General features: G+C 53.0%; 2 long non-coding RNA genes across 3 annotated transcripts; both read left to right on the forward strand.

The window, feature by feature from the left end:
• The first annotated feature begins 14,036 nt into the window (after positions 1-14,036).
• LOC105467771 (uncharacterized) lies at positions 14,037-16,799 on the forward strand. 2 transcript variants are annotated; one of them, XR_979119.2, is made up of 4 exons: positions 14,037-14,157; positions 15,780-15,848; positions 16,499-16,583; positions 16,678-16,799. It is a non-coding gene; the product is annotated as an uncharacterized lncRNA (long non-coding RNA). The 2 variants fall into 2 exon arrangements; XR_011616107.1 differs by lacking the exon at positions 14,037-14,157 and having other exon boundaries at positions 14,396-15,848.
• A 6,444-nt stretch (positions 16,800-23,243) lies between these two features.
• On the forward strand, positions 23,244-27,504 carry LOC112424266 (uncharacterized). Its single transcript, XR_011616108.1, has 3 exons — positions 23,244-23,467; positions 24,734-24,892; positions 27,189-27,504. It is a non-coding gene; the product is annotated as an uncharacterized lncRNA (long non-coding RNA).
• Positions 27,505-27,774: the final 270 nt, after the last annotated feature.

Consider the following 27,774-nt stretch of genomic DNA (forward strand, 5'->3'; position numbering starts at 1 on the left):
TGGGCAGCCCTAGGCCCAGTGCAGCCCACCACTGTGTTGTGTTTGGCCATCAAAGGCTTTTTAAAGAAACATTGAGCTGAGATTTTAAATGTTGGGAATCTGGTACAAATACCTGGATTCCTGGTTTCTCTTTAAAAATCAGATCTGAGGATCTTGGGCCCGTGTACCCCTGGATAGAAGTACTGACCAGTTTTTGGGCAGGTGTGGGCTCCCCACCCTGTCAGCTCCGCCAGCACCTGGGCCTATGGGCAGACTGGTGATCGGTGGCTGCTGCAGTATTTTCTCCTTACCCTGGCCCCTTCACCTCCAGTAGCCCTTCCCAATCCCTGGGTCAGGTGCAGGTAGCTCAATATTTGATTAGCCCAGCCCCTCTGGGTAAACTGAGGCCACCCTCCTGAGTGCTCCCCACTGCTACCCACATGCCCCCTCCCCAAGGAGGCAGCTAAAATATTCAAGTTGCTGCCCTATGGGCTGAGACCCAGGGCCTCTTCTCTCTCTCTCATTCCACCTCCACCCGTGTGCCTGCCTGGGCTGCATCCTGGGGACACAGACGTGACCTGAACACAGCCATTGCCCTCACAAAGGACGGGATCTAACAACAGGCAGACCATGACTTCCCAGCTATGGCATCTGTACACAGGGCACAGAAACTAACTTCTTAGGCCTCCATTTCCTCATCTGGAAAATGGGTCACTCCCTGGGTTCCCTCTCCCCATTTGCACCCCCCAGGGGAGAGTAGGAACCACCCTGCTTGTTCATTCAATCCTCATGTTTATTCTGTGGCTTCACTCTGCAGCACTAGCTCCTGGGCCAGGCTGGGCATGGCATAGATGGAAGATGGTAAAGAAGCCAGATAGACAGGAATGCAGTGTGAAGGTGCCATACCCAGAGGGCCTGCCTGGGCAGCCGCCAGAGGCCTTCAAAGCTGCACTGGAGAGCTTGGCCGAGGGGCCGAGGGCAGTGGCACGCACTGAAGTGTTTTAGGCAAAGAAATGGCATGGCTGGATGTGGCTGGCAAGAAGATGTCCAGAGCTACAGGTGAGGAGCGGTCAAGAGGAGCCCATGGCAGTGGGGATGGGTCACAGCTGAAGTGGGTGACTTGCAACATGTTCAGCAGATAAAATTGACAGGTTTGGTTGGATTGGCCACAAGGGAGAGGGGAGGTAAAGGACAGCTCTTGGTCTGTGGCCAGGCTGGCAGCTCAGTAAGTGTCCAAACGAACTATCCATGTGCCCGGTGTGTACCTGAGCTGCTGTCACCTCTTCCTTTGCCGGATTTCATTTTTCTCTTTTGCTATGTTGCTGCCACTGATTGCCAAAAGGACTGCACAGCTCTGCTGGCAATTTGGCAAAGTCTAGAAAAACAGTATTTCCCATAATCTCACCACTAAAGGACAACCCTTGTGGACACCCTGGCAGATTTCTTTCTGGTCTTTTTTCTGTGCATTTTAGAATTGAAATAACGCAGTGGGTGTCATTTCATGTCGTGCTTTTGACCCAGCATGACATGATATGGCTCATCATTTCTCCATGATCCTGAAAACCCCCCCTTTTTTTTTTGAGATGGAATCTCACTCTGTTGCCTAGGCTGGAGTGCATTGGTGCCATCTAGGCTCACTACAACCTCCGCCTCCTGGGTTCAAGCGATTTTCCTGCCTCAGCGTCCGGAGTAGCTGGGATTACAGGCACGCGCCTGCATGCCCGGCTAATTTTTGTATTTTTAGTAGAGATGGGGTTTCCACATGTTTCCCAGACTGGTCTCAAACTCCTGGGCTCAAGCAGTTCGCCCACCCCAGCCTCCCAAAGTGCTGGGATTACAGGTAAAAGCCACTGAGCCTGGCCATGGAAACTCCATTTCTGAAGTATGTAATAAGTTCTGCTGCAGATAATGTATCCCTGTGGCTAGCTATGCACCCTCTTGGTCTGTCCACATTTTATTACCTCCCTAGAAGAAGTCCTGAGCATGGGAATTACCAGATCATAGAAAGGTAAACCATATTAAGACTCTGGCCACAAATTGACAGATTGCTTTCCAAAAATATTGGACCACTGACACTCTCACCAGCGATGTACACAAGTGCCCATCTCACCAGTCTCCCCACCGCCAAATGTTGTGCATGTTAAATCTTTCCCGATTTACAGCCCAGCTCAGAGTTCACCTCCTCTGAGAAGCCTCCTCAGATTTCCCCTCTCAATCCTCGACATTCTCACAGCCAGCGGCCCCCCTCCCTCCACTTGTCCCTAGTCCATCCCAGCTAGAAGTCTGATGTTCCAGGGGCTGGAGTCTCCTCTGACCCAGGTGAGGCCCCCACCGGCTTCCCAGCCCCAATCAGTCTGCATATTTTGAGTCTCTTGTAGATACTGAGAAGCCTTCTAGTATCATGTTGTTTTACAGAACAGCAACTGAGACCCAGACCAGGGAGGCTGAGTGATCCTGGGTCACACAGCTCTGAGGCACTGTTGCTGCAACTAAAATAGCAACAAAAACTCCCACTTAATGGGCACTTCCTCCAGGCCAGGCTTAGCTAAGAGGTTTCTACGCCTAATCTCAGTTCATCCTCCCAGTAACCTTGCCATGCTGGTACTATTATTATCCCCATTTTACAGATGATGAATCCTTGAACCAGGGCCACCTGGCTCACAAGCGACAGAGCCTGGGACTTGGGTCTAAAATCCCAAGTCGGCAGTGCCTCGAGCAGGAGTCCCCAAGCCTGGTCCAATGCCCTGGGCCTGGCATCCTTTGCGTCTCAGAGAGCAGAGACAGGCAGCCAAAGACAGAAGGAGCCCCACCCCACACCGTGACCAGGGCCAGAGCAGGCCTGTGCCAGCTCCAGGTGGCACAGCAGGGCACCCGCCCCCCCCACCTTCGGTTGCCCTGCAGATTCGCAGGAACTGCTTGGAGCACACCCAATCTCAGTGTCTTCTCTCGAACCCGCTTATCTCCCACACTTTATTGACTTGGGGCTTTTCCTGCCAATCTGCCCGAGCGGGAACAGCCCTTTCAGGGTAACCGCTGCCAAAATCCATGGGCGCAGCGCACCATCTGCCTGGGCCTTGATGGCATCTGTCACAAGAGGTGGGAACTGGAAAGCCCCATCCTCAGGACCCTCCCCAGGAGGCTTCAGCGGGTGGAGAGGGAAGGCTTGGCTTCCCCCAGGACTTGAATATTTATCCAGCAAAACTTATCTGGGCACAGTGGCTCACGCCTATAATCCCAGCACTTTTGGGAGACTGAGGTGGGAGAATCGCTTGAGCCTAGGAGTTTGAGACCAGCCTGACCAACATGGCAAAAACCCATCTCTACTAAAAATACAAAAATTAGTTGGGTGTGGTGGCATGCACCTGTAGTCCCAGCTATTCAGGTGGCCGAGGCATGAGAATCACCTGAACGCAGGAGGCAGAGGTTGCAGTAAGCTGAGATCATGTCACGGCACTCTAGTTTGAGTGATAGAGTGAACCTTTGGCTGAAAAAAAAGAAAACCTTGACTGAGCACCTACTGTGTACCAGACACTGTGACACTGTGCAGGTCACTAGGGAAGCAGCAACGAATGACTCAGACAAGGGAGGGAAGGACCTCCCAGTAGGGGACATAGGAAACAAAGAAAATTAAAAATAAGTAAATTCTATAAAAATACAGCCAAGGAAGGGGGATCAGCAGGCCAGTAAGTGGAAGAAAGGAGCTACCATTTTAAACCAGGATATCAGGGAAGGGTGTTCTGAGAAAGGACTTTGAGCAGAGATTGAAGGAGGTGAGTGAGGGAACCTCATGGATGTCTGGGGTGACAGCACCCCAGGCAGAGGGAAAGGCCAGTGCAAAGACCCTGGAGCACCCTGGAGGAGCTGCAAGTGCTGGCATGGCTGGAGAGGAGCTAAGGAGAGTAAGGATAGAGGTTGCAGAGCAATGATAGGGAAGACCTGGGAGGCCACTGAGGATATGCTGGCCTCTCCTTTGAGAAGGATGGGGAGCCTTGGAGGACTGGGAGGAGAGTCCTCCCTAGGTCATGGCACGACCTGGGTTTTAACAGGACCACTCAGACCTCTGCTTGGAGAATACCCTGGGGTAGGGCGAGGGTGGAGGCCAGGAGGTCAGTGAGAAGGTGGCTGCCAAAAGTCCAGCCTACCAGTCTCACAGGGGAGTTCTCCAAGACACATGTACACACACACATGCACACATACACATGTGCACAATGCACATGTGTACCCATATAAACACACATGTACAGAGAGACCCTGAGACTAGATGAGCATGGTTTTAACTCCTGACTCTACAGCCAACTTTCTGTGTGACCAAGAGCAAGTGACCTGACATCTCTGAACTTCAGTTTCTCCTCCTGCAAGATGGAAGTTCAGACACCTTCTTCCCAGAGTGCCTGTGTGCAAAGTCTGCACACAAGCTTCAGCAAGAAGGGTCGTGAGTGGCTGGCCCCCAGCAGGCACTCATACAGTGACCCTTTTCTCCTTGACATGCCACAGGATTGGTGAATAAACCAGTTGCCCTTGTCTCTGGCTTCAGGGAGTGGCTACTGGGAGGTGCCTTGCAGACCCATGAGCCTCTGGGCAGGATTGTCCCAGGCTGGGCAGGGGGCTGCAGAAGCTACCACTGCCTTTAGGGAGCTGCAGTATCTGGACAGGCAGCCCCATGAGCAGCCGCATTGCAGGGTCCAGCCACCCACCTAGGATGCTCCAGGCTCAGTGACTACTCACAGAGCCTTCTCTTGTGCTTTTCAGCTGTGAGAAGGTGATTGTGAGAAACACTTTCTGAAAGCCAAGCCTACCCTTTGTTATTCCACAAGCATAAATCACCATCATCATTTTTGTCTTCCCTTGCATCATCTTTATCATCTTTTTTTTTTTTTTTTTCTTTTTTGAGATGGAGTCTGACTCTGTTGGCTAGGCTGGAGTGTAGTGGCATGATTTCGGCTCACTGCAACCTCCACCTCCCAGGTTCAAGTGATTCTCCTGCCTCAGCCTCCTGAGTAGCTGGGATTACAGGCAAGTGCCACCATGACTGGCTAATTTTTTGTATTTTTAGTAGAGATAGGGGTTCATCATGTTGGTCAGGCTGGTCTCAAACTCTTGACCTCAGGTGATCCACCTGCCTCAGTCTCTCAAAGTGCTGGGATTACAGGTGTGAACCATGGTGCCTGGTCCATCTGTATCATAACTTTTCTTTCTCCTCTTCCTCTCTTCCCCTTCCTCTTCATCTTCTTCCTCTTCTTCTTTCTCTTCATCATCTTCATCATCAATCATTATCATCATGATCATCTTTTTCTCCTCCTCATCCTCCTCCTCTTCCTCCTCCTCTTTTCCTTCTTTGCCTCCCTCTTCCTCCTCCTCCTCCTTCTCTTTGTTCTTCTTCTTCCTCCCCTCCTCCTCTTCTTCCTCCTCTTCCTCCTCTTCTCCTCCTCCTCCTCCTCCTTCCTTCTTCCTTCTTCTTCCTCCTCTTCTTTTTGGAGATGCGATCTCACTCTCTCACCAAGACTGGAGTGCAGTGGTGCAATCTCAGCTCACTGTAACCACTGCCTTCCAGGCTCAAGGGATTCTCCCACCTCAGCCTCCCAAGTAGCTGGGACCAGAGGTGCACACCATCACATCTGGCTAACTTTTGTATTTTTTTTGTACAGACAGGGTCTCACCACGTTATCCAGGCAGGTCTCAAACTCCTGGCCTCAAGCAGTCCTCCCACCTTGGCCTCCCAAAGTGCTGGGATTAGAGGTATGAGTCACCACACTGGCCTTGTTTTATTTTCATTGCATTTATTTAGTTACCTGCTATTTGTGGCAAGCTGGACTGGTGTTCTGCTTGTAGAGTATTCTAGGATGTACTTTTAAGTTGAAATTACCTTTTAAAAGTGTTGAGTTTTAAATAAATTGTTAAATAATGATGCTCAGCCTTGGTTAAACCACAGAAGTGATAATTTAAAGACTTGAATTAGAAAAAGGATGGCCTACAAGTTTGACCTGAGCCCATTAGTCTGGCAGTCTAATCACTGGACTGTTGATTTACTTTTCAACTATCTTAGCCTCCAAGAGGCTCTTCATTACCTTGACATTTGCTATTTTGTGCTTCAGAGCCTTTTCAGGTGATTTCTTGGGCCTGGTCAACTCATGCATCCTTCAAAGCCCTGCTCAAGCCTCAGCTCCCCGGGGAAGCAGGTCCAGGCTTCTGTGGGTTGTTGAGAGCCCCTCAGCTCTGCCCCCTGTAGCCCTTTGTTTGTGATTTTTGGGGGCAGTCACCCTCAGTGCCTGTCCAGCAGCCACATGCATGTCTCTGCCCACAGAGCCCCGTTCTATACACCAGGCACTGCGCCCAGCACCAGGGGAGAAATCCTCACTATTCTCTTTTCCTTCCAGTGATTGGTCCAGGGGGTTAGCATGTGACCTTCTTTTACCCAGTGAGATATAAGGAGTAAGGGAATTTTGGATGGAGAGGGGAGAGCTTCCTGAAAAGATTTTCCTCCCTGACAAAGTAAAGATCCTGGAAGAGAAAGATCTTTTCCCCCCTTCAGGATCTATTCTCCTAAGGAGGTGATGTATGGGGCTGAGGCAGCCATGTTAGAACCATGAGGCACAGAAGCCACAGCAAGAATATGGGCTGTCTTGTGCCAAAGCAAGCTCAAGGGGGCAGGTGGAGGGCAGAGGCTTAGAGGGTCAGGAGCCTGGGAGTCAGGCTGGGAGAGGGTGATGGGTCGGCAGACCCCAGGCCAAGGGAGGGACAGGACCTGAAGCCTCAAACACAGAGGGCACAACCCATGGCCCCTCCTCCCCCTCACACCATCTCCTCCCTTCTGCCTCCTCTCCTTCCTGTTCTAGCTCATGTTTTTCACTCCCATATCCATTCATGCACTCATACTTTCTTTTTCTTTTTATTCTTTCCTTCCCCCCACCCTCCCAGACAGAGTTTTGCTCTGTCACCCAGGCTGGAGTGCAGTGGCATGATCTCGGCTCACTGTAGCTTCCACTTCCTGAGTTTAAGCAATTCTCCTGCCTCAGCCTACTGAGTAGCTGGGATTACAAGTGTATACCACCATGCCCGGCAAATTTTTGTATTTTTTAGTAGAGATAGGTTTCACCATGTTTCCCAGGCTGGTCTCAAGCTCCTGACCTCAAGTGATCCACTCGCCTCAGCCTCCCAAAGTGTTCGGATTACAGATGTGAGCCACCATGCCCAGCCCACTTATACTTTCAATAAGCATTCATTATGTACTTACTGTGTTCAAGCCCCTTGGAAGGAGCAAGAGGATTAGCAGTGATGACAACAACCCATGTGGATTCAGCAGGTTGGCGGTTTTATTTTTATTTTTATTTTGAGACAGGATCCCACTCTGTCGCCCAGACTGGAGTGCTGGGGCGCGATCATGGCTCTCTGCAGCCTTGACCTCCTGGGCTCAAATGTTCCTCCCACCATAGCCTCCCGGGTAGCTAGGACTACAGGCATGCACTACCACACCTGGCTAATATTTTTTATTTTTTATTTTTTATTTTTTATTTTTTTATTTTTATTTTTATTTTTATTTATTTATTTTTTTTTTTTTTTGAGTATAGAAGAGGTCTCGCTATGTTGCCCAGGCTGGTCTCAAACTCCTGAGCTCAAGCAGTCCTCCCACCTCCATCTCCCAAAGTGCTGGGCCTATAGGTGTGGGCCACCACACGTGGCCAGCTTGGTGGTTTTAAAATACGTCCACAAATTCTTTGACACTCCTGCCTTCAAAAGATAGAACTTAACTGTCCTTGCTCTATGTGTAGACTGAACCCACTTCTAATGAACAGATGTAGAAGCAATGATGTGTAACACCCAAGATTAGGATATAAAAGGCATTGCAGCCTCCTCTTTGCTCTCTCTCAGGTCATTTTCCCTGGGGGAAGTCAGCTGTCATGTCGTGAGGACACTCAAACAGCCCTGGAGGAAGTCCCATGTGACAAGGAACTGAGGCCTCCAGCCAACAGCCAGGTGAGTGAACCATCTCAGAAGCAGAGCTTCCAGCCCCAGCCAAACCTTCAGATGATGCAGCCCCTGCCCATATCCTAACTGCAGCCTCATGGGAGAGGCTGAGCCAGAACCGGCTGGAGAAACCACTCACTGACTTCTGACCCTCAGAAGCAGTGCAAAATCATGAATGTTTATTATTTTAAGCTATTAAATTTTGGGGGTCATTTGTTATGTGGCAGTAGATAAGCAACACAAGTAAGAGGCACTGCTTTACTAAATGCCTTATGTGTATTAATGTATTGAATTCTCCCAACAATGTTTTATGCCTTCCCAGATGAAGACAATTAGGCACAGAGAGGTTTGTTAACTTGCCCAAGGTCACACAGCTGGTAAGTGGGACAATCCTGGAGGAACATTGAGTCCAGAAAGGAGAACAGACTTGCAGATCTTTTTTTTTTTTTTTTTTTTTTGAGATGGAGTCTCTCTCTGTCACCCAGGCTGGAGTGCAGTGGCATGATCTTGGCTCACTGCAGCCTCTGCCTCCTGGGTTCAAGAGATTCTCCTACCTTAGCCTCCCGAGTAGCTGGGAATAGAGTGCCCGCCACCACGCCCTGCTAATTTTCGTATTTTTAGTAGGGACGGAGTTTCATCATGTTGGCCAGGCTGGTCTCAAACTCCTGACCGCAGGTGATCTACCCATCTCAGCTTCCCAAATTGCTAGTATTACAGGCTTGAGCCACCGCACTTGGCCAAAGATCATTTTAATACCAGGTAGGGAGTATTGGGAGGTGCCCATTCTGGGGAGGTAAAGAAAGGAAGATAGCAGCCCTGGCTGGACCCTGGGTGTGTGGGCTGTGAAAGCCCACAGAGGATAGGAGTGGGCAGGGGCAGCGGAAATCAGAGGAGCCTGTGAGCTGCTTCTTGGTGGGACTGGGGGCGACCCGTGAACACACAGGCTGAGAGTGGGCCTGAGACTGTGCCCACCCAGTACCCACGGCCTGTGAGAGGTCTGTAGAAAAGACCAGAAGTCCCCCTGAACCCAGGTCCTGGGAATCCCAGAACCAGACGCCTGGGCGTCTGTGTGTCTTGGTTAGGGCAGCCTAGGTTGTGCTGCAGTGTCAAACCTCAACTCAAGTGGCTCAGCACAGCTGGGGTGTGGTTCTGGACCCACCACGTGTCCCACATGGGGTGGCAGGGATCGTGCCCATTATAGTCACTCAGGTTCCCAGGCCGATGGAGGCCTCACACATACTTACAATGCTGCCGCCTCAACATGAGGCCTCAGGGCTTCCCACAGTGGAGGGAGCCTGGAGGGAGCCACCAGCTCTGAAATGACAGCCCAGGAAGACACAGGTTGCTTCTGCTCACATTTCACTCCGCAAAGCAAGGCCCAGGACCCCACTGATCTGCAAGGGGTTACACGCCCAGGAGGAGAGAACTGAACACCTTGGAGGATCTAGCAATGTCTTTTACACTCCAGAAGGCCCCAGACCCTAGAACCATGCTGCCCAGAATGAATGCCACAGTGCGACCAGCCACAGCCAGACAGATTCCACTCTAGGACACCCAAGGTCAGGCACAGCCCCAGAGCCAACCAGAGGCTCAGAAGGCCCCTCCCCCATTAGGACGCCACCCCTCGGGAAAGGGATGGGGTGGGAAGAAAACAAAAACAGGAGCCCTGAATCGAAAGAGTGAACCCAGAAAGAGACTACATGAAAGCATAAGAGACCTTCAAGTGACAAGGGCAGGGTTCCGGCCATTAGCAGGAATGGGCGTCGGGAGAGAAGAGAAACAATGACGCTGCTCTGCACAGCCCCACGCCGGTGGGCCCTGCTCCATGCATTTCCCACCCATCAGCTCTTTCTGCCCTCTGACCCTAGAGCAGGCTTTGTTGTTCCCCCACTTCACAAAGGAAGAAGCCAAGACCCAGGCAGGTTAGCATAAGAATATGCCAGACAGGCAGATCACTTGAGCCCAGGAGTTTGAGACCAACCTGGGCAAAAACCCCATCTCTACAAAAAGTACAAAAATTCACCAGGCAGGGTGGCATGTGCCTGTATTCTCAGCTACTGAGCAGGCTGAGGTAGGAGGATTGCTTAAGCCCAGGAATTAGAGGCTGCAGTGAGCTGTGATCGCACTGCTGCACTCCAGCTTGGGCAACAGAGCAAGACCCTGTCTTTTTTTAAAAAAGAAAAGAAGGGAGGAAGGAAGGGAAGGAAGGGAAGGAAGGGAGGAAGGGAGGAAGGGAGGGAGGGAGGGAGGGAAGGAAAAAGGAAAAGGGAGGGAAGGGAAGGGGAGGGGAAAAAGGAGAGGAGAGGGACCAAGTGCTTTTCCTACAGTTTCTGTCTCTCCCACTGTGCCCCATGAAGTGGGTGCTATCATTGGCTCAGTTGTACAGGTGGTGAAACCGAGGGCCAGAGAGAGAAAGCAAACTGCCCGAGATCCCAGAGATGCTCAGTACTGAGTCCCTCTGACCTCAGAGCTCAGGCTCTCAATCGCTGACCCTCCATCCTCACTGCCCAAACCTGGATGCCTGCACAGCCTGGGCATACAGAGGAGCTCCACGACAGGGTCCCATGTGGGCTTAGGGAGTGCTGACACCAAGCATGGAGCCCTTTGTCTGGCCCAGGGACAGACTGTGACTAGCAGGACCTTGCCCACTTCTGTGAAGGAAACCTCCAGGGAGCTCATTCCTAGAAGGAAGAGTCACACCCAGTATTGACTTGCCAGGCACAGGTGCCAGTGGCTGGGTGTGTCCCACCACGTGTCTGCTTCTGGGGAAGGGAAGGAGTGGTTAGGCAGACTCAGGCAGTGGCTCCTGTGTGTCCCAACCCTCTCGGCTGCAGCAGGCAGCTTGGGGACTGGCACCCAGGGGGGTGGACTGAGCAGGAGGTCTGGATTCTGAGGTCTCCTTTCCCCATCCTGCATCAGACAGGGCTCCTCTGCCCCTCCTCGACATCACCACCACCTCCATGCCTGAGTTTCCTCATCCACACCTCGGATGCAGTAATACTTCCTTCCTGGTATTATGCAAATTAAACAATGAAGTCATGTGTGGGGCCTCTAGGGCTCCAAGGAGCCGGGGTTTGATCCTGAGGGCAGTGGGAAGCCCTGGTGAGGTTTCCGGGGAGCTAGCTAATACAGGATCAATGGAACTGATTTTAAAATATCTATTGATAAATATTTATCAATAGATATTAAAAACAAATGTTTTTAAAAAGCTCAAAAGAGGCGAGGCACAGTGGCTCACACTTGTAATCCCAGCACTTTGGGAGGCTGAGGCTGGTGGATCACCTGAGGTCAGGAGTTCAAAACCAGCATGGCCAACATGGCAAAAACCCATCTCTACTAAAAATACAAAAAATTAGCCAGGCACAGTGGTGCGCATCTGTAATCCCAGCTACTCAGGAGGCTGAAGCATGAGAATCCCTTGAGCCTAGGAGGTGGAGATTGCAGTAAGCCGAGATCGCGCCACTTCACTCCAGCCTGGGTGACAGAGTGAGACTCTGCCTCAAAAATAAAATAAGTAAAAAACAACTCAAAGAAAAGCAAATTTAGGGGTCAATAATAAAAATGGAACTCAAGGTGGAAGGGTGGGGTGGGGAAGGGGAAAGGGACTCAGATTGGACTTGATCCAATCATGACTTTTGTGGGAGCAGGAACAGAAACCCCAGTATGAAGGCAGGACAATGAAGGGTTTCCCCCATCGCATGGGAGGGTACATCACCCTGTGCCTAGCCTAGGAATAGGCCAAGACTGGATAGCGGGAAGTCTAAGAAATTGAAAGTCTAAGCCTGACCTCTGACCTTTTTCTGAGCTGGAGCTACTGGAAGCTGACTCGGGGTGGGCCTCTCCTGCCCTCCCTCCCCTCCCCAGGGCCAAGCCCCCTATCTGTGGTGCTGGGAGGCAGGCCCTGAGCATTACAGGGAGTGTGGGGGTGGGGCAGGGCAGGGGAGACAGGTCTGGGTTGATTCTGCTCTGAGTTGCTAGAATCTCATGCCGGGAATTCAGTGTGAATACAGGTCCCCAGCTGGTGAAATCCCTGGAGTGTTACTCAAACTCAACGCATCCCTTTTGGGAAACGTCCATCCTGAGGCGTGTGGGAGCCCGAACGTGCACAGGCATACACGGCAAATCTCCCTGCTGAAGATGAGCTCACAATAAAGCTTAGAAACCACCAGAAAAATCCACCACGTGGGAGAATCCACAGACAGAGCATCAGGCACAGCAGGTCCATCTGGGTGGTCTGTGCTGGAGTGGCTTATAGATCTGATGTCGATACGAAATCGCAGCTCTGCAGCTGCAAAACCCCCTCGCCGTTTGTACCCCCAAATCCTCAGTCACCACCGCTTCTCACAAATGCCTCATGGGAGCATGGTTTTGTTTTGAAGGATGCAGGGAAGAGCTGACATTTCTGCTGGGGTCCGCGGGACTGAGGAGCAGAGACAGCCCACGTGTAGAGGTGGGACTATCGGAAAACCGGTCCAGTTCTGTGCATTTGGGAGCCTGGAGCTAGAGAGGCTGTGAGGACGTAAGTCCATGGAAATTTTCTGAGATCTGTAGGGGGAAGCTTGGCTTTGCACAGCGGATGGAACTCAGATCTGGGGGCTCTTACGTAGCCTAAAGAGACACTCGGCTCTCCCAGGGCATGTGCTGGACCCAGGTGGTGAGCTGAGGTCCCTGCCCTCGTGGGTCAGTCTGGGGTGAGGCTGGCCTGAATAACTTTTACCCGGCCATGTGGCTACAGGAACACAGAAGGGGAGGCACAGCTTTGGGGGACGGTGACTTTTTTTTCTAGAGACAGCAGCGGGCCTGGATTTGAATCCGAACTCCAGCAAAGGGCGTTGCTGAGTTTTCCCATGCCTCAGTTTTCCTCTCCATATAATAGGGGTAATAGCTCTTCCTCTTGGGCACTGAGAGGACTGAATGAGAAAATGCGCTTTGGCCAGCCGCAGTGGCTCAAGCCTGTAATCCCAGCACTTTGGGAGGCCGAAACAGGCGGATCACGAGGTCAGGAGATCGAGACCATCCTGGCTAACACCGTGAAACCCCGTCTCTACTAAAAAAAAACTACAAAAAACTGGCCGGGCAAGGTGGCGGGCGCCTGTAGTCCCAGCTACTAGGGAGGCTAAGGCAGGAGAATGGCGTAAACCTGGGAGGCGGAGCTTGCAGTGAGCCAAGATCCGGCCACTGCACTCCAGCCTGGGCGACAGAGCGAGACTCCGTCTCAAAAAAAAAAAAAAAAAAGAAAACGCACTTGACAGGGCAGCTGGCCCTGAGGACAGGCTGGGAGAATGGTCGTGGAGTTTATTACTAATGAATGAAGGGCCGGACCTACAGATTAGTCACACAAGTGAGCCACGAATGATCGATCTGATACGATGAATGGACAAATGAGAGAAATGAATCAATGAATGAAATGCTCAGGGCCTGCCTCCCAGCACCACAGAGAGGGGACCTGGCCCTGGGGAGGGGAGGGAGGGCAGGAGAGGCCCACCCCCTGAGTCAGCTTCCAGTAACTCCAGCTCAGAAAAAGGTTAGAGGTCAGGTGACGACACATGGCGCACACCTGTGATGCCCCCCTTAATCACACCCCCACATCGTGCCAAGGGGCTCGAAGGATTCCCCTGAGTCATCTTCCTGCAGGCCAGCCTGCAGCTCCTGCAGCTCCCAGTTCCTCCCCCTGGCTGTGCAGAGGGTGATTAAGGGCTTTTCGGGGGAAATGACAGTTAAAAGACTCAGCAAGGAGTGTCCAGCCTGGAGAGTCAGGGGCTGTGGGCAGGACTCGGGGAGGGCTCCCTGGCACCTTCCTGGCCTCAGAAGAAGCCTTGCCCGAGTGGCAGGACTTGGTGATCCTTGAAGTGGGAGAGGAATAGCCCCATCCACCACAATAAATAATAGGAATGACAATGAAGAGTTTGTTGGGCCAAATTCCGTGCCCAGGGCTGCTCATTCGTTTCTTCATTTAGTCCTCAGCTCCCTACCGGAGGCAGCCATCTGCTGAAACCATAGGAAATTGCTGATTGCCTGTCTCATCTTGACCTGCAAAATTGGCAATCTCGTGTCATTCGATCTAATAGTCCCATTATTCCTATTTTGCAGAAAACCACGGCTCAGAGAGGCTGTGCAGCCTGGAAAGAAGAGCCAGGGATGCTGCCATCCAAGCCTGGGAGAGCCTTGGGGTGTCCAGGCTTGGGGCCGAGGGAGGCTCCTGGTCTGGGAACAGAGGTGCCCAGGGGATGCTAGAGCAAAGCTAGGCTGCATCTGCCCCCCTGCGGAAGGGAGGTGGGGCCAACACTGGGGACGCAGGGCTCCCTCCTGGCGATCCCCAGGCCAGGGGAATTTGGTGCTGGGGATTTTGAGCAGTTGGAGGCTGAGTAGGGGCTTTCTTGCCTTCTGGCTAGGGCCCCAGGGGAGTAGGGGGGTTGGGGCTGCATCCATCTGTCCATCCATCCAGGGAGTCTCTCTCTCCAGTGGTGGCTGTCACTGGGGCCGTCTGCAGAGCTTCTCTGGGGCATTAATTTAACATGCAAGGGGGAACCGGGGCAGAGAGCAGTGCTGAACCCAGAGGAAGGGGGTGGGTGATGGTGGCATTTTGGGCAGACTTCAGTATGGTTTTTTCCCAGACAATATCTTTCTAGAACGTCTTTCTAGACTCCTGGGACACCGGTGTAATTGGCCTGTGAGGTCAACCAGCCCCAGACGGTTCTGGGAATTTGAAGACCTGCCCCCTGCAAGGGACTCAGATGCTTTCTGCGGAAGCGGGCAGGGAGGGGAAGAGGCACCAAGGTCTCACTGAACCCTCATAGTCACTCTGAACATTCATGCCATTTGGCATGAGCCCTTCACTCTCCGGACTATGAAATCAACACCTGGCCCAAATAGCAACAACAAACAGCAACAATACCCCTTGCCCCATCCACATGGCACCTCCTGTCGTCTACAGGACTCTGTGCTTAATTAAGCACCACACACACAAGATCTCAAGGGAGTCTCATGACTAGGCATCTGCAGGGGCTCCTCTGTTTCTCATCTTTCAGGAAACCAAGAAAAAACAGAGAGGTTGAGTAACTTGCCCAGAGTCACATGGCTCTAAGAAGTACAGTCACCTACTCCAGAGGCCGAGATAGGAGGATCAGTTGAGCCCAGGAGTTCGAGGTCAGCCTGGGCAACATAGTGAGATCCCATCTCTTTAAATACAAAAAAGTGCAGTCAGAAACAAAACCAAAGGACTCTGGACCCTTGTACTCTTGGCTGCACACATCTTACCCTCCTGAAGAAACGTTTGCTGAGATTACAGACTTGATTAAATTCATGACGGTCCATCTATGTCATGAGGCATCCCATCCCCCACCCCCTGCCCCCAGCCATTAAAATGGTGATGTGGAGGCCAGGCGTGGTGGCTCACACCTGTAATCCCGGCGCTTTGGGAGGCCAAGGCGGGCAGATCATCTGAGGTCAGAAGTTGGAGACCAGCATGGCCAACATGGGGAAACCCCATGTCTACTAAACACACAAAAATTAGCTGGGCGTGGTGGCGCACGCCTGTAATCCCAGCTACTCAGGAGGCTGAGGCTGGAGCATCACTTGAACCCGGGAGGCAGAGGTTGCAGTGAGCTGAGATCTTGCCACCACTGCACTCCAGCCCGGGTGACAGAACGAGACTCTGCCTCAAAATAAATAAAATGAAATGGTGATTTGGAGTATTGCTTCCCTGGGAAAATGCTGATGGCATGTGTATCCTTAGCAGAAAAAGCAAGTTGTAAGAGTTTGGAAGCCGTAACCCCATTTTTGTTCATTCAAAAATTATTTGTATAGAAAAATGACCAGAAAACAGTTACAAATTACAGTGTTGGCGACGATGATGCTGAGGAGGAAGAGCAGGGGCCCATGGAGAAGGACAGGGTCCGTACCACCAGGTATGTATCACCACTGCCCTGCTTTTCCTGTGATGCCAGGAAAGGGGGCATCCCCAATGCTAGGGGTCTGAAGACCTGGAGTGAGGGAGAGAATGACTGTGCCCATGACTGGAGGCTCAAGACTCTGAGAGGTGGAGTCAGGGGTCTGTAGGGGAGCAGTGGGTGATCCCTCAAGCACGTGGCTTGTCCTTTCCACACCTGCAGAGAAACATTGGTCGCCCTGCCTTTGCCCAGGCTGGCTAATCTCCTGGGATGCGACATTTCACCTTGGGGGCCAAACCTGTCCATCCTCGACACTAGCTTAGACATCCCCTCCTCCGGGAAGCCTCCTCAGATGTCCCTGGCCAGGCATGTGCCTTCCTCAGCCCTTCTCTGGATCCCTAGTCTAGGACTGAGTGCTTCCTGCCTCCTCACTGCCTCTGACTTCTCTGGGGGGGCTGGTATTTAACACAGCCACGGGGGCTCATTTCCATAACCCCAGCCTCTGCCACAGGAGCTGCTATAGGGTTGAGCTTTACATCCTCTCGGTGGGCTCACGGCCCCCTCATCACGGCACCTTCCCTTTTAGTGGGTCCCTTTCATGCGGTGTCTCACTGACTCTTCACCGTAGCCCTAAGGGATGGGCATCGCTATTCATTCCCGTTCTACAGATGCAGAAACTGAGCTTCAGGGAAGCCGAGGAGCTCACCCTGGGTCATACGGCCAGCAAGTGGCACAGCCAAGATCCGAACCCAGGTCAGGCAGTGTCCACAGGGTATCTTGGACAGGGCTGACCTTCTACCACGTTGCCTCTTCATGTAATGTTAAAATCTGGCTTCTCTTTCAATAGCTGCCCCAAAGCGGCCGGAGCATTGCGACTAAGGCAGACGTGAGCGCTAGGATCACAGCCACCAGCAGTGCTACAGCACCTTCCCTTTTAGTGCCTCCTTGCCTCCTGTCAACACTGAGAGGTAGTCACAAGTATCCCCATGGCAGATGTGGGAGGACTGAGGCCCAGGAGGTCCAGGGCTCCAGGAGCACCTGGCTCTGATGAGGCTAAACCCAGGCTTGCCCCTTCTCTGCACCCCAAACTCCTGGTTTCTGGACCCAGCTCAGCACGTGGAGCCTTGGGTCACACCCAGCACCCAGTGAACAGCATCTGAGAAACACTTCCTGCTAAAAGCCCAGCTTTCTGGAAGGCAGCCGGGGGAAACTGGGAGAGGATGGAGCGGGGTCAGGTAGCAGATAGGCGCTCTCCTTGCAGGAGGAAGTTCTACACATCACTTCTGGGAACCAGGATAGCTTGGCAGTAACACGGCGCACTTTGACCCCGGTGGAGTACCCAGCTGTCACACTGACAGCCCCCCTTCCTCCCCAGGGGATGCAGCTGAGCTGCTTGGAGCCTTCATGTTGGACATCCAGGTGGGCCTGGGAACAGCCTTGGAGCTCCCAGACCACCTGTCTGGCCACCACAGGATGGAGTGCCCAGATGGAGCTTCTGCCAGCTGTCCAGGAGGCACCCAGGCTGGGACATCCAAGCTGAGCCCTGGGCTGGCCTGGCCTGGCCCAGCCCGCACTGATGAGGCAATGTAAGTCCTGTTTCCTGTTACTGTGGCTATGCAAATGGGGGGAAATCAGGGCCTCTCCTGGGGTAGGCTTCCCGGAATGATGGCATCAATTGTCCCAAGAAACCTGGCCCCAGTGGGGCTGTCACGGGAGGGCAGTTGTCAACGGCTAAGATCCCTTTCCTGGTGCATCTCTCCTAAGCATGCTGGGCCACACACTGCTGGGAAAAGCCTCTTCAGCCCAGACCTAGGTCACCACTGCGTGTCCACTCCTGGATCCACTGCCTGTGAGAGCTGGGCCGTGGCTTCCACTTCTTGTCACTGCATCCCCAGCTCCTGGTACATAGTGGGAGTGGGGCGGACAGGAGCAGGAAGTGGGTGGCCTCACTGGCTCTCAGCCCCTGGCCTGGAGATCACTACACCCTTCTATTTACACATAAGGAAACTGAGGACACCCGACTGGGCCAGGGACTTGCCCATGTCTCTCTGCCTTGCCCAGACATGCCCCAGCAGCAGTGGCGAACTTCTGCTTGCCACCAGAAGCCAGCTGAGTCTTCCGAGTCGAGTCGCTCTCCTGGTCCCCACGGTCCTGCCACACCCCTGGCTGGTCCCCAGGTCAGGCTCTCCAAGGGGTCATTCTCAGCTCACATCTGACCATGCCACTCCCCTGCCCTGGCACCCAGCTCTCACTCAAAGCCAGGCCCCATAAGCCAGCAGAGATTGGGTACCTTCCACCCTGAGTTGTCTCATCTCTTGACAGCTCTGCCTCACACACTACTCCTGGTGATGCCAGAACTCCTTGGAACTCCCCCTTGCACCTCTGTGGCTTTGCAAAGCTGTTGCCTCTGCCTGGGATGATGTCTCCAACACCTTTCTTTCTTTCTTTCTTTTCTTTCCTTCCTTCCTTCCTTTCTTTCCTTTCTTTCCCTCCCTCCCTCCTTCTTTTCTTTTCTTTTCTTTTCTTTTCCTTCTCTTCTCTTTTCTTTTTTTTTTCTTTTTTTTCTCCATCTGTCTCCCAGGCTGGAGTGCAGTGGCACGATCTCGACTCACTGCAAGTTCTGCCTCCCCAGTTCACGCCATTCTCCTGCCTCTGCCTCCCAAGTAGCTGGGCAGGCCTACAGGTGCCCACCACCACGCCCAGCTAATTTTTTATATTTTTAGTAGAGACAGGGTTTCCCCATGTTAGCCAGGATGGATGGTCTTGATCTGCTGACCTCGTGATCTGCCCGCCTTGGCCTCCCAAAGTGCTGGGATTACAGGCGTGAGCCACCGCACCCAGCCTCCAACACCTTTTTTTCTCTCTCTTCTTTTTTTTTTTTTTTTTTTCCTGAGACCAAGTCTCACTCTGTCACCCAGGCTGGAGTGCAGTGGCATGATCTCAGTTCACTGCAGCCTCTGCCTCCCAGGTTCAAGCAATTCTTGTGCTTCAGCTTCCCGAGTAGCTGGGACTACAGGCATGTGACACCATGCCCAACTAATTTTTGTATTTTTAGTAGAGATGGGGTCTCGCCATGTTTGCCAGGTTGGTCTCGAACACCTGACCTCATGATCTGCCCACCTTGGCCTCCCAGAGTGCTAGGATTACAGATGTGAGCCACTATACCTGGCCTAACACCTTTGTTTCTATAACTCCTATTTATTCTCCAACACTCAGCAGTGCCACCTCCAGGAAGCCTTCCCAGATGCCCCCAGCTGGACCAGGTGCCTCCTCTAGGCTTCCTGCATGTCCCCTTCACAGCATGTATCACACTGGGCTGTCCTCATCATTTCAGTGCCTGTCTCCTCCACTGGATGGGAGGCTTATCAGGGAAGCTTGCAAAGAGAAGGGGGAAGAGATGTGGAAATGCCCATGGGTGCAAGACAAGCACAGGAAGTTGAACCTGTGGACTTGGGGTGCAGCAGAGGGCTGTGTCAAGGACTGAGTCATCAGATATTTGACTGTGCCTCTCTTGAGATGGGGAATGCTGAGGTTTGGGGAGGTACAGAGCCTTAGTCTATGAGCCCCCACTCTCTGAAATCCCACCCCCAGTTAGGAAACTCCTCCCACATAGGACAATGGGCAAGCAGAGCCCACCTTCCATGGGAGGAGCACAAATAGTCCACACCCACTTTTCCTGCCTCCCTTGCAGCTAGGGCATGGCATGTGACTGGACTCTGCCAATCAGAGGCACCTGCTCTGGAGTTTGAGTTAGAGGCTTGTCCTGTCCAGGACTCTTTCTGGAGGGAGCCTGGTCCACATAGAGTTCCTGGTGGCTGTGAAGAAGGAGGACTTCACCAGGTTGGCTCTGTGGTAGGAAGAGGGGTGATGTCTTGCCTCCCCTTTTCCATGGGATCCTCCTGCCTTCCTGGGAGTTTTTATAACCCAATATCTGTTTAATACGTTTTCTTCTGCTTAAGTGAGCCACAGTTGGATTCTGTTGCTTGTCACTAAGAATCCTGGAGACCCCTCTTGGGGACAACCACTGGGACCAACCTTGAAGGAAGAGCTGGTGTTGATGGGAAGGACAGCAAGTGCATTCGGGGTGTGGGAAACAGCTGACCAGGGTCAAGGTCAGGCTTGAGGGACATGAGAGGGAGTGATGGGGATGATGGCTCATCTGGGTCAGAGTGTGGAGTTTGGTGGGGAGGTGTTGGCAGGGGGCAGATCCAAGGCAGCTGATCCTGAATGCCAGGCTGAGAGCAAGCTTGGATACCAGCTTGGGGGCAGTGGGACCCAGTGACATATTCTAAGTGGAGGCGGGACGTGGTCAGATTTGGGTTCTAGAAAGCTCAGTCTGCTGCTAGGGGGAAAAGCTAGACCAGATGGGGCAAGACTGGGAGAGCAGGAGACTAGGCAAGAGACTACTGTAATGGTCCCAGCAGACAGTCCTGGAGGCCAGAAAGAAGATCAAGGCAGCAGCAATGAGCAAGGGCAGAGCTGGGATTTAGTGTGACTGGCCCTGGCGAGCCATTGAAGGCTTGGGTGACCTGCCATGATCATAAGAAAGTGGGGTTGAGCCAAGCATGGTGGTTCATGCCTGTAATCCCGGTACTTCGGGAGGCTGAGGTGGAGGGATCACTTGAGCCCAGGAGTTTGAGACCAGCCTGGGCAACATAATGAGACCCAGTTTCTACAAAAGCTAAAATATTAGCTGGGTGTGGTGGTGTACACACTGGTAGTCCCAGCTACTCAGGAGGCTGAGGCAGTGAATCCCGTGAGCCCAGGAGTTCGAGGCTACAGTGAGCCAAGGCTGTGCTGCTGTGCTCTAGCCTGGGCAACAGAGTGAGATCCTGTCTCAAAAAAAAAAAAAAAAAAGAGTAAATGGGGTTGGAATTTTGTGACTGCTTGGACATGCCACTTACCTCACACTCGGACAGCCCTGATTTGTTCTCAGGGTTTCCATGCCAGGGCTGACTTTCTGGCGCCTCCCAGCTAAGCTGACACAGACTTGCATATGTGATTCAGAAATGGAAAACAGGGCTGGGCTCAGTGGCTCACGCCTGCAATCTCAACAATTTGGGAGGTCAAGGCAGGGAGATCACCTGAGGTCAGGAGTTCGAGACCAGCCTGGCCAACATGGTGAAACCCCATCTCTACTAAAAATATAGTAATTAGCTGGTCTTGGTGGTGGGTGCCTATAATCCCAGCCACTCAGGGTGAGGCAAGAATATTGCTCAAGCCTGGGAGACATAGGTTGCAGTGAGCCAAGGTCACTGCTGCATTCCAGCCTGGGCAACAGAGCGAGACTCATCTCAAAAAAAAAAAAAAATAGAAAGCAGGTCTGTGAACTCCATACCACTGCCAAGCATGCCCCTCGGGCCATGGGTTCCAAAGGAGAGGCACAGCCAGGGCCACCTCTGTCCAGACAGAAAGAAGGGCTCAGATGGGACAGCTGGGGTCTGGAGAAAAAGTCAACAGCTGCCATCTGGAGGACTGGGAAAATGGGGAGAGGAGACATAAGGCACCTGGCCACCTCCTGCCAGCCCAGGAGTTCCCTGGGCAAGGAGCTTGGCCACAGGGAGTGGTGGATGGATGCTGCTTTAGGGGCTCACCCCTGCACCCCAAACAGCACCGGCCTCATCCCTCAGAGTCCCCTGGGCCTCATCCCTCGGGCACAGAAGAATATCCTGAAGCCATCCTGTGGAGTCATTTTAGGGATGAAAACTTGGGATACAGAGTTGCATAGGGTACTTGATTTTCTTCTTCCTCCAAATCACACAATTTAAAAGTCGAGTGGGGGACCCAGGGCTCCAATGGGCTCTGTCTGTGTCTGCTTCCTGGCCTCACCGTGTCTCATCTCCTCCTCCATAAATGGGGAACACAAGCCTGGTGCAGTGGCTCACGCCTGTAATCCCAAAACTTTGGGAGGCCGAGGTGGGTGGATAACTTGAGGTCAGGAGTTCAAGACCAGCCTGGCCAATATGGTGAAACCCCATCTCTACTAAAAATACAAAACTTAGCCGGGTGTAGTGGTGGGCACCTGTAATCCCAGCTACTCAGGAGGCTGAGGCAGGAGTATCACTTGAACCCAGGAGGCAGAGGTTGCAGCGAGCTGAGATCACGCCACTGCACTCCAGCCTGGGCAACAGAGGGAGACTCCATTTAAAAAAAAAAAAAAAATGGAGAACACGCACGTCCTTCAGCAGAGAGCCTGGAAGATGATAAGCAGCTCCTTGGGACACCCCCTGCATATTCCTTCCTCCCCTACTGCCAACAACAGCCTGTCTGGGAACCCGCCATCCTCCAGGAAGACAGTTTAGCAACAGAGGAGGCCATTTTGCTTTGAGAATCAGAACCAAACCCTGCAAGGCCAGGACAGGGAAAGTCCCAGGCAAGTCACGACTCTGGCCAGGGCTTGCTGAAGACAGGAGGACAGGGGGCTGGTGATGGGGGCAGGCGGCCTCTGAATGGCTTCAAGAGCAAGAAGAGATGGGGGCATCATGGCTGCACTGGGGATGACACCCTCCCCCTCTAGCTGGGTGGCCTTGGGCAGGGCCTTTCCCTCTCCAAGCTTCTGAGTCCTCAGCCTGCAATGGCGGACTCCAGCCCCCCTCACACCACCTTGCAGGTGAGTGAGCAGACCTGGCACCAGCACCTGGTGTGCAGCGTGGGAGATGTTTTAGGGATTCCACCCCTTCTCAGAGCTTTTCTATTAAAAAAAAAAAAACTTTTAAACTTTTTATAGACATGGGGGTCTCACTATGTTCCCCAGGCTGTTCTTGAACTCCTGGCTTCAAGTGATCCTCCCACCACAGCCTCCCAAAGTGTTAGGATTACAGGCGGGAGCCAATGTGTACAGCCCCTTCTTGGATTGTGCAGTGCTTCCTGGGTCCTTTTCCTCTTTCATCTCCCTTCCCCAGAACTTATGTGGGGCTGATCTGACCTCACGGACAGGGCGGGAGCGCGGGTGCCCTTCCTACCCTCCCCAGGGGGCTCTAGGACCCTCCAGGACAGTCTTTGTCCAGGTACCCTGAGGGCTCCTAGAAGCAGCAGTGAGATGCACTCTGGAGTAGATGGCTCCGTCTCTGAACCTCCAGGCTTCCAGTCCACTGAGATGCAGCCACAGCCATTCCTGGCTCCACACCTGGCCCTTCAGCAAAGCCTCCTCACCACATCCTGGGCCTGTTCATCCCCTCCTCCCTAAGGCCACCGCCCAGGTCCACACCATCTCATCTCCCGCCTGGACCGTCCGTGGCAGAAACCTCCCACCTGGTCTCCTGGCCCCTCCTCAATGATCCCAACTCTGCCCACACCAGAGGTGATCTCCTGATCTCCTCTGGCGTGAATCACACTGCTATGCCCCCCAACCCACCTGGCTTGCTGTCAGTGCAGGGTCCAGGCCCCTCACCCCCCCTTTACCCCCACCTCCCAACCCCTCCCCAGTGTTCCAGCCCCACTAGCCTTCCTTTGCATCTCCTGTGTTTCTGCCCTGCTTCTGCCCCAGGACCTTCGCACATGCTGTCCCTCAGCCCTGCAAGAACCATCTGCTGGAGCCGAGCAGAGGCTGCCTCCTTAGGATGGGACCCGTACCCTTTACTCCTCTATCGCTGTGCCACACCAATCCATCATCACACTTATATGTCATCTTCTCAGAGGTGAGGCGCATTTCTCAACTGCTGTCTCCATCAAACAGGTATCTGGGGAGGCCTGTGGGTTTGCAGTGGCCACCCTGGGTTCATTCATTCATGGCACCTCCCTGTGCCTGGGGGCAGCTGGGGGAGCCCACCAGAGGGTAGGGGGTTGGAGTGGCTAGACTGGCATTTAGAAAATCAGCTCGATCTAGAAAATTGGCTCAGATAGGCATTTAGAAAGTCCCTCTGCTGCTGGGTGGGCAGTAGTTAGTGGAGCTGCAGGGAGTTTAGTTAGGAGGCTCCTGGGTGTCCTGGTGACAGATAAGGGAGGCTGTGGGAAGGGAAAGAAGCAAATGTTTTCCAGAAATAGAGGTCAAATGGAGAGCATTCAGCTGCTGTCGCACGCGCTGCCCGTGCCCCTCCCAGATTCCTCCCCAGCCCCCTTCTCTTTACCCCTCCCCCCGGGGAACTTTCTCTGCCCGCAGTAGGTACCTACATTTCCTAGTTAGGTGCCATCTGTCGCTGCTGGAATCAGCTTTGCCTGCAACCCCTGGAGAAGCAGAAGCTCCCAGGAATTCATGCACTGCCCAGAGGGCGGAAGTGGGGGGCTCCCTTAACCAATCACATGTGGTGGGCATAAAATTCCAGTTCCCTTTCCCCTGATCAGGACCCCTAAGGGGTGACCCAGCACCATATCAAGGTCACCAAACCCCTGTGTAGGGTCAGCTTCTAGGGAACCCGCACTAAGGACAATGACTTCAGATTTGGGGGCTGAGAGAAGAAGAAAAGAGCACAAGGTTTTGGCTTGTGCAAGGGCGGCCAGTGCTGAGACGGGACGCGTCGGACAGGGATCCCTGACTCAGATCGAGGGAGGCTTCAGGGTGCAGCGTCCTTGAGGACAAGGGTTTCGTGTTGCCAAAAATTACCAGGGCAGTGACCAAGCTGAGCACAGATGCTGTTCACTGTCCAAAAGAAAGGCCCCCAATATCTCAGTCCCGCCCCCCTCCCTGCCGTGGGGCGGAGCCGGACAACATTTTCCTGGCCTGGGCAGCTAAGGCTGAGACATCTGCACAGGGCTGAAAGGGCCAGATCAGGCCCTTCCTGGCAAGCGCCTCCCAGGGGACAATGTCAGTCCCAGAAAGCGTGAGTCATGAGCAGAGGACCCCCCACATCCCTGGCCAGGCCAGGAGGTGCCTCTCCAGGGACTGCCCCAGAGAGGCACCGTCTCCAGTCATCCTTAGAGTCAGGCAGGCTTGCTAACCTGTCCTCTCATCTCTGTCTTGCTCCCAGACAACCCGTAAACCTCTCGGGGCCCAGAGGCCACGCCTCACTCGACAGCTCGGGAAAGCCAGGCACAGGGGGAGAAGCAACTTGCCGAGGTCATGCAGTGACATGGAGCCACAGCCTGGCTTCCTGACACCCCTTCTGCCCTACCAGGCTGATGCCCAGGTTTGCCATGTGGGAATTCCCCAGGCCCACCCTGCCACCATGCCCTGGCACCCTATAATCTGGAGGCATGTGGGTGCCTGTCACCCAAGCACCCTTTCTGGCACGGCAGGACGAGAGAGCCAAGCACCCAAGGCAGCGCCCGACCTCAGGGACCCCCAGCTCCTCCTGCACCCCTTGACCCTCCCACTCCTCCAGGTGCTGCCTCATGGTTGGTGGGTCCCTGTCCTGCCCTGTCCTAGCATGGGTCCTTCGTGGAGAGCTGGAACACAGGGCTGTGTGGCACCCAGCACACACCCAGGGCCCTGGGAGAGGGTGTGCCTCTTCCTTCTGGAGTGTGAGCTGCCTCCTGCTCTGCACTCGCCTATCGGGCCAGGCGGTGGGGGAAGGGGCGCAGGTGTGGATTTCCCTGCAGTCAGGGCTGCCCTCCCACCATCTTGCACGGGGAGAGATGAGGGGTAGGGGTGCTGGGTACACAGGTGGAGTCTCCCTTTCTCTCTTTGGTGCCTTCATAACCCCTTGCCCAGCTTCTACCCTGGGAAGCTGCTCCACTTCATAACCCCTTGCCCACCTTCTATCCTGGGAAGCTTTGCTCCCTCGTGGGCCACCTACTCCAGCCCACCTCCTCAGGTGGCGACAGTGGGCTCAGTGTGTTCCTCCCTTCTCCTTGCCCAAGACAGGATCTTTGGCCCTTATTAATAAAACCAGCCAAATCTGGCTGGTGCAGTGGCTCACACCTGTAACCCCAGCACTTTGGGAGGTCAAGGCAGGAGGATCACTTGAGGCCAGGAGTTTGAGAGCAGCCTGGGCAACATGGCGAGACTCTGTCTCTACAAAAAAATTAAAAATTAGCCAATCATGGTGGCATGCTTCCAGCTACTTGGGAGGGTGAGGCAGGAGAGGATTGCTTGCTTGAGCCCAAGAGTTTGAGGGAGCAGTGAGCTATGATTGTGCCACTGCACTCCAGATGAGGGAGACCCTATCTCACAAAAAAAATAAAAATAAAAAAGTACAATAATAACAGTCAAATCTATTAAGTGTTTACCTCATGTTTGGCCTATAGCTGAACACGTGGCCCATATGACTATGCCCACGATCCCTGTTTTTCAGGTAGGAAATGGAAGCTCAGAGAGGTTAAGTGGCCCACCCCCAGCACACAGCTAGTACGTGGTGGGGCTTCTATGTACCTCTCAGCCCCGGGCCTACCTCATTCTTCATAAACCCATGAAGGTTGCAGGTCTATTCAACATATACACACGAGAAGCTTCTGGCAGCTTGAGAAATATTTGTGACATGAATAATCACAGCTGTTACTTACTAGGGGCTGCCTAAAAACAGCACTTTGGGCCAGGTTCAGTGGTTCACAGCTGTAATCCCAGCACTTTGGGAGGCCAAGGTGGGCAGATCACGAGGTCAGGAGATCAAGACCATCCTGGCTAACACGGTGAAACCCCGTCTCTACTAAAAAATACAAAAAAAAAATTAGCCGGACGTGGTGGCAGGCACCTGTAGTTCCAGCTACGCAGGAGACTGAAGCAGGAGAACCACTTGAACCCAGGAGGCGGAGCTTGCGGCGAGCCAAAATTGCACCACTGCACTCCGGCCTGGGCAACAGAGTGAGACTCCTTCTCAAAAAAACAAAACAAACAAACAAAAAAATAACAGCACTTTATTTTTATTTATTTATTTGACATTTAGTTCATTGTTTTTAAAGATGGCTCAAAATGCAAAAGAGATGAGAGGGTCTCTTTCCCCGCTGACTGCTCTCGTCCCCCTCCCACCCCAGTTCCCTTTCTGATGCCAGTTTCTTCTATTTCTTTCCAGAAATACCTTTTATTTTTCAGATGGAGTCTTGCTCTTTTGCTGGGCTGGAGTGCAGTGGCATGATCTCGGCTCACTGCAACGTCCACCTCCTGGGTTCAAGTGATTCTCCTACCTCAGCCTCCCGAGTAGCTGGGACTACAGGCACGTGCCACCACGCCCAGCTGATTTTTGTATTTTTAGTAGAGATGGGGATTCACCATGTTGGCCAGGATGGTCTCGAACTCCTGATCTTGTGATCTGCCCTCCTCAGCCTCCCAAAGTCCTGGGATTACAGGCATGAGCCCCCACGCCCAGCCTTTTTTTTTTAATTTGAGACGGAGTTTTGTTCTTGTCGCCCAGGCTGGAATGTAGTGGTGCGCTCTTGGCTCACTGCAACCTCTACCTCTCGAGCTCAAGTGATTCTCCTGCCTTAGCCTCCCGAGTAGCTGGGATTACAAGTGGCTACCACCATGCCCAGCTAATTTTGTATTTTCAGTAGAGATGGAGTTTCCCCATGTTGAACAGGCTGGTCCCAATCTGCTGACCTCAGGTGATCTGCCTACCTTGGCCTCACAGAGTCCTGGGATTACAGGTATGAGCCACCAGACCCGGCCTCCTTCCAGAAATACTTAATACATTTACTCAAATGTTAGACTACCATACTGATATGATTTGGATCTGTGTCCCCACCCAAATCTCATGTTGAATTGTAACCCCCGATGTTGGAGGTGGGGCCTGGTGGTAGGTGATTGTATCATGGGAGTGGATTTCTCATGAGTGGTTTAGCACCATCCCTGTTAGTACTATCCCTATGATAGCGAGTGAGTTCTCATGAGATCTGGTCATTTACAAGTGTATAGCACCTCCTTCATCTCTCTCTTGCTCCTGCTCCAACCATGTGACATGCCTGCCCCCTCTTTGCTTTCTGCCATAATTGGAAGTTTCCTGAGACCTCTCCAGAAGCTGAGTAGAGGCCAGCACCATGCTCCCTGTATAGCCTGCAGAACTGTGAGCCAACTAAACCTCTTTTCTTTAGAAATTACTCAGTCTCTGGTATTTCTTTAGAGCAATGTAAGAATGGA

The sequence above is a fragment of the Macaca nemestrina genome, chromosome 18 (assembly GCF_043159975.1).
Source record: "Macaca nemestrina isolate mMacNem1 chromosome 18, mMacNem.hap1, whole genome shotgun sequence".
NCBI lineage: Eukaryota > Metazoa > Chordata > Mammalia > Primates > Cercopithecidae > Macaca > Macaca nemestrina.